This window comes from Mustelus asterias, unplaced genomic scaffold (genome assembly GCF_964213995.1).
Source record: "Mustelus asterias unplaced genomic scaffold, sMusAst1.hap1.1 HAP1_SCAFFOLD_1842, whole genome shotgun sequence".
NCBI lineage: Eukaryota > Metazoa > Chordata > Chondrichthyes > Carcharhiniformes > Triakidae > Mustelus > Mustelus asterias.
In genome coordinates, this window is record NW_027591787.1 from 61,359 (window position 1) to 72,667 (window position 11,309).

The window sequence follows — 11,309 nt, forward strand, 5'->3', positions numbered from 1 at the left end:
CCTTTTTATATTTTATGCTAGTTTTCTTTCATAATTTATCTTTTGGCTCTTTTTATTACTTTTTTAGGAACCCTTTGTTGATCTTTGCAAGTTTCCCAGTCTCCCAGCCTGCCACTGGCCTTTGCAAGATGGTATGCCTAAGGTTTTGTCTTTGTGTTGTCATTAACTTCCTTGCTTAACCATGGATGTTTCTCTCCTTTTTACAATCTTTCTTCCTCTCTGGAATAGCTGCTGGATTCACACATCTATATAAATCTGTGTAGCTCCTGTGTTTACACATGTATATAGATCTGAATAGTTACTGTATTTACCTGTGTATATAGATCTGAATAGTTACTGTATTTACCCGTGTATATAGATCTAAATGGTTACTCTATTTACCCGTGTATATAGATCCGAATACTTACTGTATTTACCTGTGTATATAGATCTGAATAGTTACTGTATTTACCCATGTATATAGATCTGAATAATTACTGTATTTACAGGGAGCTCGTTTTAAAAATCTGTTCAACATTGAGAACACTCAAGCAAATATTTTATTCAATAAAAAATTTTATATTCCTTATTTTTTATATCATGAAGTAAAAGATAGAACTTGCATTCATATAGCGTCTTTCACATTAACCTACTGAAGTATTGTTTGAAGTGTAGAGTCACAGACATAATAATTCTCTTATTGTCCAGGGTCAGTGTGTTTTGTGTGAGAAGAAGAATGTATTTTCCTACCCTTGGAGTGTGTATCCCAATTAAATAATTCAGCAACAACCTTTTGTGAGTTTAAAATAAAGAAGGTTATTCATTCTCACTCATTTACTCCAAAATGAGGTAATGTCACACACCTGGTCTCACACAAACACACTAAAATATTGGACACAGATAAAGAAAGTGCACTTTTACAGATTAAAGTGAATTCAGTCTCTGATTAATGATGCCCATTCTCCCACGTAGCAGGTCGGTGGTTTCTTCAATGGATCCGGTGATTTAATGTTTAAATAAGTGTCTTGTACAGTGAAGGATGCACAGCACATTACGAGGTTTCTTGTAGTTAAATATCGAGCAGGTTGGTTCTCAGGTGAACTTTAAACTGTTGCAGGTTAGATTTTTGGGGTCGGACAGAGAGAGGACATGTCCCCTTTTCTTCGTGCTCTGCCTCTTTTCGTTTGGCTCATGTCCGACCCTTGCTGGCCCCTGTGATGCTTTCCCCTTGGCGTGTTGTCTTCTTGTCTCCTGGGCCGTTTCCTTTTTTAAAATTATTACTCACTTTAGTTTTTCTTGCGCAGGGCGGTGGACGGGAGGGGGGGTGCGGGGGATGGTCTATTTGTGTCAGGGGGAATGGTGGGGGGGGGCCGGGAGGAGCTGTTGGTCGGGAGCCTGGAGGGTGCAGGGTAGGGTTAGGGTCAAGTACTTTTATTGTTTGATGACTTGTGGCTTGTTTCAGAGTCTGGGTCTCACTGGCTGATGACTGATAGTTCTGATGGATTGGGGGTTTTGGTTTAATTTTCTTTTTATCCACAGCAGGACGAGCCGGTAAGATAATGGCCGAAGGCTTTAACTTCATAAAATTTTGGATATTTGTGAAGACAGAATCGAAAATCCCAGCACTTTGCTTTGCTCCAAAAAAACCCATCAGAGTTGAATTCATTCCTTGAATTCTCTGACTTTGGCTGGGAGTTGGACTGAATTCTAATTGCGACAGAGATTCCATCATGTAAAAGCTTTAGATATTTGACCTGTGTAATCTCTCGGACTGGATTCAATCACCCACGGAAGTTGGAGTGAAATGTTATGAGTATTAGCTCCCAAGAACACAAGAAGTAGGAGCAGGGGTGGACCATTCGGCCCATTGAGTCTGCTCTGCCATTCAATATGATCATGGTTAGCACTGCTGCCTCACAGTGCCAGGGACCTGGGTTTGATTCCCAGCTTGGGTCAGTGTCTGTGTGGAGTCTGTACGTTCTCCCCGTGCTGCGTGGGTTTCCTCCGGGTGCTCCTGTTTCCTCCCACAGTCCAAAAGACATGCTGGTTAGGGTGCATTGGCCATGCTAAATTCTCCCTCAGTGTACCCGAACAGGCACCAGAGTGTGGCGACTAGGGGATTTTCACAGTAACTTCATTGCAGTGTTAATGTAAGCCTATTTGTGACACAAATAAATAAACTTTGTAAAACTCTTGGGCTTGGACTCCATTTTCCTGCCCATTCCCCATATCCCATAACTCTCTACAAGACCAAGCATCTGCCCATCTCCACCTTAAATGTATTCATCGACGGAGCATCCACAAGCCTTTGAGGCGAAGAATTCCAAAGATCATAAACCCTCCAAGTGAAGGGATTTCTCCCCCTCTCCACTGGGGTCCCTGGCGCTGTGAGGCCCCTAATCCTGAGACTGTGCCCCTGGGATTCACATCCCCCCCAGCCAGGGGCAACAATCTCAATCTCTACCCAATTTATTTACCATGGATTTGCTGCTGTTCTGGGAGATTGCGTGGTTGTGGGGTTTAGGGAGGAGAAATGAGGAAGTGAGGGAATGTTGAGACACGAAACTCTGACCATTACGGTGTGGGGCAGGGTCAGTTTCCTGATGGTCAGTTTGTTATTCTCATATGACACGCCTCATGTGGATTTTGATCTTTATTCCTGTTTTTTATAAATATAATAACTGGTTTGGTCAAAGCGCTCTGTACTCACTCACATCCTGCCGATTAGTCACTGGGGATATTTGCCTTGTTATATTATTTACGGGTAAACATTATTTCACTGTGTGTGTGTGTGTGTACCAACTGTGAAAGCAGAAAGGAGAGTGGTGCTTAAAAGAAAGTGAGTTCCGTCACCAATGATTGGTGGCCCTGTGAAATGCTAATTCCTCGCACTTTGCTGAGTGAAACCACAATATAGAACACATCACATTCACAGCCACAACCAGCACCTCCTCCTCTTCCTGTATCCCTGTACCCCGTGGTTGAGGAAAGTTCACAAGGTCCTCACAGAGACGCCTGTGTATTCTGAATGCTGGATAATTGGAGGAATCAAGATCTGTCTCAGATCTTGAAAGTCTTTAAGATGATGAAGAGTTTTGCCAGGGGAGAAGACGTTTCCACTTTTGGGAAGTCCAAAACCAGTAGTCACAAATCTAAGACAGTGATTAATAAGAGAGTGTGTGAAACCTGCTAGCACGGGGTGTGGCTGCGAGGTTTGGTTTAGCCACTTACAGGATAAGCTCAATAAACACAAGGGAGAAAGGAATAGCAAGATGTGTTGATCGGGTGAGGGGAATGGGAGCATGGAAGATTGTTCGAAGCTTCAATGCTGGCATTGACCAGTTGGGTTGAATGGCCTATTTCCGGAGCTGTACACTTGGTGTGATGAAGCTCAGAAGAATGGGACTGCTCGCAATGAAGCAACCAACATGCTTCCAAAGAAGTCTGGAAATTACTTGAGGTAATTGCTAACAGAATTATTTATGCTTTACTAATTAAATCATCAGAATGAGGATAAGACTTGTCACCTAGTGCCCTTAGAGATAACCTTGTGGCTTTGATGCCCCAACAGACAACTAACTGTTGCTCAATTAATGCCCTTCATTACCCTAAGTGAAGCATCTGTGTTACAGAATGCCACTCTCTCAGTCACAGTTAAATCTGGGATTTCTGAAATTGGAAAACTCAGCAACCTCACCATTATAATTTGGTTGTGTGTATAGAAACGGATGGATCATTGCAATCACACAGCGCAGAGTCTCAATTCTGAATAGAGATCCTCATACAGCATTCTCTGCAACTCGACTGATTTCCCTGCTCAGTTTAGAGGTGCCCTTTACTGATTGTGGATCCTGTAAGAAAATTTAAAAATACATCAAAATACACAAAGACACAAAGTAAAAATTATATTGTAAAATTAATTTCATCATAAAGATAAAATCTAAGATTCAATTCATCTGTTTATTCATCAGCTAATCTGGTCTGGCCGTGTTAAAGTTCACTAAACCTTTCTCTCGATCCCAGACCCTCTCAACATTGTGGGTTCATCCTGGAGAAGGTGTATAATGGCAGGCAGCATCTTCCTTCCCTCCAGGACTGCTTCTCCATAAGCTCCTGTCTCCGACTTGCTTTGCTCTCACCTCTGTTACATTGTGAGGAAGTTGTGGATTCACTCATCATGGAGTTACAGATCAGCTGATTCCCCTTCCCCCATCCCCCCGCTGAACCCCACTGAGCCCACAACCGCCCCCCCCCCTTCATTCCAACCTTGTCCCAGTGGGGTATTAGCCCCTGTCACCAACACTTTACGGAAGAGATTGACTTAGTGCATTATTCTTTATTATAAGATATTGATGACATCCCATTGCTAAGTGCAATAAACAGAGCAGTTTCTGTACGTACTGAACCCGAGTGAGATCATCAACCTTCCCATTTTCCACAACATCATTCTTCCCAAAAGACACGTCACCTGTAATTGGTCAGAAAATATCCGGGATAAGGACATCAGACAGTGACTATTAAATATTATTCATTGAAGTTGTTGTAAAAAAACTGGGTGACAGCCTTGGCGAACACATTGTCCTTTGACCCCCGGGATTGTGGGTGTCACTGGAAAGGCCAGCATTTGTTACCCATCCCTAATTGCCCCTTGAACTGAGTGGCTTGTTAGGGAAGTAAAGAGTCAACCACATTGCCATGGGGTAATGTGTAGGTCAGACCGGGTCAGGACAACAGATTTCCTTCCCTAAAGGGCAAGGCAAACCAGGTTCATTTTTTATGACAATTGATTATCGCCTCAAATTCCATTGTTATTAATTAATTAAATTAATATCACCAGGAGATTTTGGGGGTTTTGAGCCTGTGACTCCAGAGCATTGCCAGGGCTTTTGGATTACTAGACTGGTGACATTACAACCCCACCACTGTTACCCCTGTAACCGACCCACAGCAATGGGAAGCTCCCCGCTCCCCTCCCCATTACGAAATTAATTTGGAAATGAGTGTGAATCCAAGTGGGATGAAGTGAAAGTTTAGTTGATCTGGGAATTTTGATTCTGCTGTTGGCGCTGGAAGTTGGATGATGGTCCAGTCATCAGCACGGATATCTCTCGATGTGCTGGGAGCAACAAGAAAATAAAAATAAAACCAACTTTTACTTGGTGGAGATTCTGTGAACTAGATTAAAAATGAATGTAAATTATGGGCGGCACGGTGGCGCAGTGGTTAGCACTGCTGCCTCACAGCACCAGGGACCTGGGTTCAATTCCCGGCTTAGGTCACTGTCTGTGCGGAGTTTGCATGTTCTCCCCGTGTCTGTGTGGGTTTCCTCTGGGTGCTCCGGTTTCCTCCCCCTGTCCAAAAGAGCATAGCTCATAGGATCCTACAGTGCAGAAGAAGACCATTTGGCCCATCGAGTCTGCACTGACCACAATCCCACCCAGGTCCTATCTCCATAACCCCATGCATTTGCCCTAGCTAGTCCCCCTGACATTAAGGGGCAATTTAGCATGGCCAATCTGCCTAACCCGCACATCTTTGGAGTGTGGGAGGAAACCGGAGCACCCGGAGGAAACCCACGCAGATACGGGGAGAACATGCTGACTCCACACAGACAGTGACCCAAGCCGGGAATCGAACCCGGGTCCCTGGCGCTGTGAGGCAGCAGTGCTAACCACTGTGCTGCCGTGCCAGCAGATGTGCAGGTTAGGTGGATTGGCCAGGATAAATTGCCCCTTAATGTCCAAACAAGTGTAGGTTAAGGGGAATTGGTGGGGTAAATATGTGTGATTGCAGGGATAGGGCAGCAGTGGGCCTGGGTAAGATGCTGTGTCGGTGAGTCGGTGCAGACCCGATGGGCCAAATGGCCTCTTTCTGCACTGTAGGAATTGTGCGATTTGAGTGCCGTGTTCACAGCAGCTCTGACCTTTGCTGATATGCATTAAGATTGGGGGTCAGACTCCCAAGTCCATTCTAATACAGTGAACACAGCTTGGGCTGGAGTGAAAGTGATTGCAATGGACCGGGGCCAGTGACATAGCTTTGCCACCCCACTGTCCTGCACAGGGTCACAGCAAGTAACCTACACGAGTAAGTCCATTTCTCATGGGAAAATTGAAGGCAGCAGGAAAGATTCCTCTCAATTGGATTTGGCTGGGATTGAAGCCGGAGGTAACAGCGGAGTAAATTCCCACCTTCCCCACCTGGACGGTATTGTATCTGGGTACTTCACCCACTGTGTTACAATCTACCAACATTAATCTGCAATGTAAAGCTAGTCTTAGTAAAGGTGACCATGAAACTATCATGATTGCTGTAAAAACCCATCTGGTTCACTAATATCCTTTAGGGAAGGGAATGTGCTGTCCTTACCCGGTCTGGCTTACATGTGACTCCAGAGCCACAGCAATGTGGTGACATTTAACAGCCCTCTGAAATGGTCGAGTGAGACACTCAGTTGAAGGGTAATTAAATATTGTCAATAAATGCTGGTCTTGTCAGCAACACCCACATCCCACGAACCAATAAATGATTAACAAATTATCTCAGGTATATTGGGAAGTATCTGTCAATACGCAGACTGTTTCTTTGCCAAATTACAATCCACCTGGTAAAAGAGAATTGGATAAATAATGAGAGGGAAATATTCTGAGGTCTATGAAGGCAAGGACTAATTGTTTAGCTCTTTCAAAGAGCTAGCACAGGTATCATGGGCCAAATAGCCTATTGTATATAGTGTCATTCTGATCCTTTTGTGTCTCCAATTCTTTTCTTTCCCAAGATGTTAGTATTTTTGCCTCTGTTCAGAAGCCTCCTCATTGGTGCCTCAGGGAATGGAGCTGGTGGGATGAGGTGAAAATCTGGGCGGCCACCTCATGCTTTCAATACATTTCGTTTGCAGGATGGACATCTCCTGATTGCTAGTCCATAAAAACCGCTGGTCTGTTTGATGTAGTGCCCACCTGGTTGCCATGGATAGAACATCTCCTACTTTCTCTGCTAAAGAACAGGAATGAGAAACCACATCTGGATGCTACCAGGCTCTGTGCTGCTTTCCAGATGTGGCCCACACCAATTTCCCTAAGCCAGTGGAACTAAGCATCCCACACAAACTCCAATCTCACTTTGACTTTAGTTGTTCAGAGTTGTTTCATGTTGAATAATTCCAATGAAAAAATGTTTACTCATACCAGCATCTGCATCGGTTGACCGTATAGAGATGAGCGTCACCTGGTCTTTATCTTTTGTGGCTCTGAATGGATTATGTGGAAAAGAGAAGCACAATTAATCTCTTAATTACAATATCCAAAAACAAGATCTTGACATGGTATGACAATGTGAAGTGAGTCAGCATCTTCCCCTGTTTTTATTGCAGGTTTAGTGACCCCCCAACACTGGTAAGTGGGACCAGCTGAAGGAGATATTTTCCTGTATTATTTCATTGCCTGTGGTTAGTCTCAGCATTTATTGCCCATCCCTAGTTGCCCTTGGACAGAATAGTTTGCTCAGCCATTTCCGAGGGCAGTTGAGAGTCACCCACATTGCTGTGGCTCTGGAGTCACATGTAGGCCAGACCGGGTAAGGACAGCAGATTTCCTTCCCTAAAGGACATTAGTGACCCAAGATGGGTTTTTCCAACAATTGATGATGGTTTGGTGATCACCTTCACTGAGACTAGCTTTCAATTCTAGATTTTATCAATGAATTTAAATTCCACCAGCTGCTGCGGTGGAATTTGAAGCCATGTCCCAGAACATTAGCCTGGGGCTCTGGATTATGAGTCCAATAACATTAGCGCTAAGCAGAGTATCTGTGTTTGGACCCACTTTAGTTGTGAAGCAGGGAATGTTATGGTTTAGTAATCCCAACAGAGGGGAATACTCAGCGAAAATTCCAGATTAAAACTCAGGATGCTCAAGAGACCAGAATTGGGGGAGTGCAGAGATCCTGGAGGGTTGTGAGTTAGAGGATGGGAATGAGAAAAATATCAGTCATGATTGAATGGCGGAGCAGACTCAATGGGCCGAGTGGCCTAATTCTGCTTCTACGTCTTATGGTCTTATAGGAGTTTTACAGGGATAGGAAGGGATGAGGACATGGAAAAATTTGAAAACAAGAGTGAGAATTTTAAAACTGAGACATTGCTTAATGGAGAGGCAGGCTAGGTCAGTGAGCACAGAGAGTGGAGGGTGAATGAGTTGGGACACGGGCAGCAGAGTTTTAGATAAAAGGTTGTAGAAGGTGGGAGTTGGTGAGGAGAGTATTCAAACAGTCACATCGAGAAATAACAGAAACATGAATAAACATTTCAGCAGCATAGACTCAGATAAGAACATAAGAACTAGGAGCAGGAGTAGGCCATCTGGCCCCTTGCGCCTGCTCCGCCATTCAATAAGATCATGGCTGATCTTTTTGTGGACTCAGCTCCACTTACCCGCCCGCTCACCATAACCCTTAATTCCTTTACTGTTCAAAAATGTATCTATCCTTGCCTTAAAAACATTCAATGGGGTAGCCTCAACTGCTTCACTGGGCAGGGAATTCCACAGATTCACAACCCTTTGTGTGAAGAAGTTCCTCCTCAGCTCAGTCCTAAATCTGCTTCCCCTTATTTTGAGGCTATGGCCCCTAGTTATAGTTTCACCCACCAGTGGAAACAACTTCCCTGCTTCTATCTTATCTATTCCCTTCATAATCTTATATGTTTCTATAAGATCTCCCCTCATTCTTTCTGAATTCCAATGAGTATAGCCCCAGTCTACTCAGTCTCTCCTCATGAGCCAACCCTCTCAACTCTGCAATCAACCTAGTGAATCTCCTCTGCACCCCCTCCAGTGCCAGTATATCCTTTCTCAAGTAAGGAGACAAAAACTGTACACTACTCCAGGTGTGGCCTCACCAGCACCTTATACAGCTACAACATAATCTCGCTGTTTTTAAACTCCATCCCTCTCGCAATGAAGGACAAAATTCCATTTGCCTCCTTAATTGCCTGCTGCACCTGCAAACCAACTCCTTGAGATTCCTGCACAAGGACACCCAGGTCCCTCTGCACAGCAGCATGCTGCAATTTTTTACCATTTAAATAATAGTCCATTTTGCTGTTATTGCGACCAAACTGGATGACCTCACATTTACAAGATGAAGGCGGAGTACAGTAATATTACAGATAGCTCTTCCTTTTTAATAATTGGAAAGTTTGTAACGGGGGAGGGACAGTTTGTGACATAACCACCCCACTGCAATGCTGATCCTGGACGCTTCACTGTATTAAATGACAAATGATTGCAGGCCACTGTTACAGCACTGTTACAGTTCGCAGGCTCACATTGCACTCCCTCTTTACATTCACCAAATTAACATGACTTTCACACACTGGCACACCGCCAATCGCAATCTTCTCACACTGAGTTAGTTTCTGGGAGCAGGGTGAGCTTTGCACCGGTTCTGGGAGGGGCAGGGCCCAGACAAGCCAGCAGTCCCAGTTTCACACCCATTCACAAAGGGTGCCACGATCTCAAAGTGAAATTGAAGACCCTCCCCTCCCCTTCCCTCCATCGTGGACCCCCACTCCCCTCATTGAAGGGATCTTTACCCCCCCTCCCCCACTCCCCTCATTGAAGGGATCTTTACCCCCCCCCCCCCCCTCCCCCACTCCAACAATGAGCACCAGCATTGGGGCATTGGGGCCCTCCCAATGGGTCCCACTTCATGACGCTCTCTTAAAGACCCCCCCCCCCCCACCTCTCCCTCCCCCTCAGACCTCATTACCTTGGCGCTGCCCCCTGCACCTGGCTTTGCCCACCTGGCACTGATTTAAATATGCTAATCTGGTTCCTGCCCCCACTAGAGGGGAATCAGGTGATGCCCGGGAGCGGTGGCTGGGAGGATGGCATTGGGGCTTCACACCGGCACAGAGTGCACTAAACCCCTCCCCCATGATTCTCCAGCCCCGCTGCGCTCTAACGCAATCTACGCCCGGTGTGACAGGACTGGAAAATCACGGCCCCAGGAGTCTACTGGGAATGAATGACAGGAGAGGTTTCTGTCCGAGCTGAATATGTGCCTGAGGCATTCTGCATTCCTCACTCACCCCTCCCCCTCCCCCGTCCTCCCTCCACCCTACCCTGCTCTCCCCCTCCCCGACTCCCTGCTCCCCCCCACACCCCCCTTCCCCAGCTCCCCACTCCCCCCTCCCCGCTCCCCCCTCCCCAATTCCCCGTTTCCCACTCCCCGCTCCCCAATTCCCCCTCCCCGCTCCCCCTGCCTCCTCCCCACTCCCACCTCCCCCTACCCCTACCCCCTTCCCGCTCACCACTCCCCGCTCCACCCTCCCCACTCCCTGCTCCCCTATCCCCTCTCCCCCCTCCCCCGCTCCCCCTCCCCCCTCTCCGCTCCCCACTACCCATTCCTCGCTCCCCGCTACCCCTCCCCACTCCCCCTTCCCCTCCCCCTCCCTGCTCCCCACTCCCCCCTCCACTCCCCACTCCCCACTCCCCCTCCCCACTCCCTCACTCCTCACCAGTTACCCTCTAACGACCTGTAGCGTGAGAGTCTGAAACATGTCAGTATCTTTCCCGTTTACATAGATTCAGTTCTTTTATGAAATTATACTCACTGGTCTGATGTGCCGTCTTTCGCCTCTGTTCAAATAACAGAAATAAAATGAATTGAATTGTGGAAATGAGAAATAAAGTTAATCTTTTCCTCAGTAAATTTCCTGTACTTTTCCCACTGAAACCCAGCCCAGTTTCTAACCCGTTGTAATCAGGTTCAGTGGGGCCGTGACTCTCCAGCACAACAGAGGAACTTCCAACCCCCAGTGTCCTTTTATAATTGGTACTCCCGGGGTTAATTACCCCCACCCTGTGGGGTGGGTTGGTCAGCAGACGGGAGGTGTAAAATTAGGTACAATGCTATAGTTAAAGTTTATTTATTAATGTCACAAGTAGGCTTACATTAACACTGCAATGAAGTTACTGTGAAAATCCCCTAGTTGCCACACTCCGGCGCCTGTTCGGGTACACTGAGGGAGAATTTAGTACGGCCAATAAGAACATAAGAACATAGGAAATAGGAGCAGGAGTAGGCCATCTAGCCCCTCGAGCCTGCCCCGCCATTCAACAAGATCATGGCTGATCTGAAGTAGATCAGTTCCACTTACCAGCCTGATCCCTATAACCCCTAATTCCCTTACCGATCAGGAATCCATCCATCCGTGATTTAAACATATTCAACAAGGTAGCCTCCACCACTTCAGTGGGCAGAGAATTCCAGAGATTCACCACCCTCTGAGAGAAGAAGTTCCTCCTCAACTCTGTCCTAAACTGACC

General features: G+C 46.2%; 1 long non-coding RNA gene across 1 annotated transcript; it reads right to left on the reverse strand.

Annotated features, from left to right (window-relative positions):
- Positions 1-550: 550 nt before the first annotated feature.
- Positions 551-7,202, reverse strand: LOC144488754 (uncharacterized). Its single transcript, XR_013496649.1, has 3 exons — positions 7,167-7,202; positions 4,381-4,447; positions 551-3,830 (listed from the first exon to the last, which is right to left on the reverse strand). It is a non-coding gene; the product is annotated as an uncharacterized LOC144488754 (long non-coding RNA).
- Positions 7,203-11,309: the final 4,107 nt, after the last annotated feature.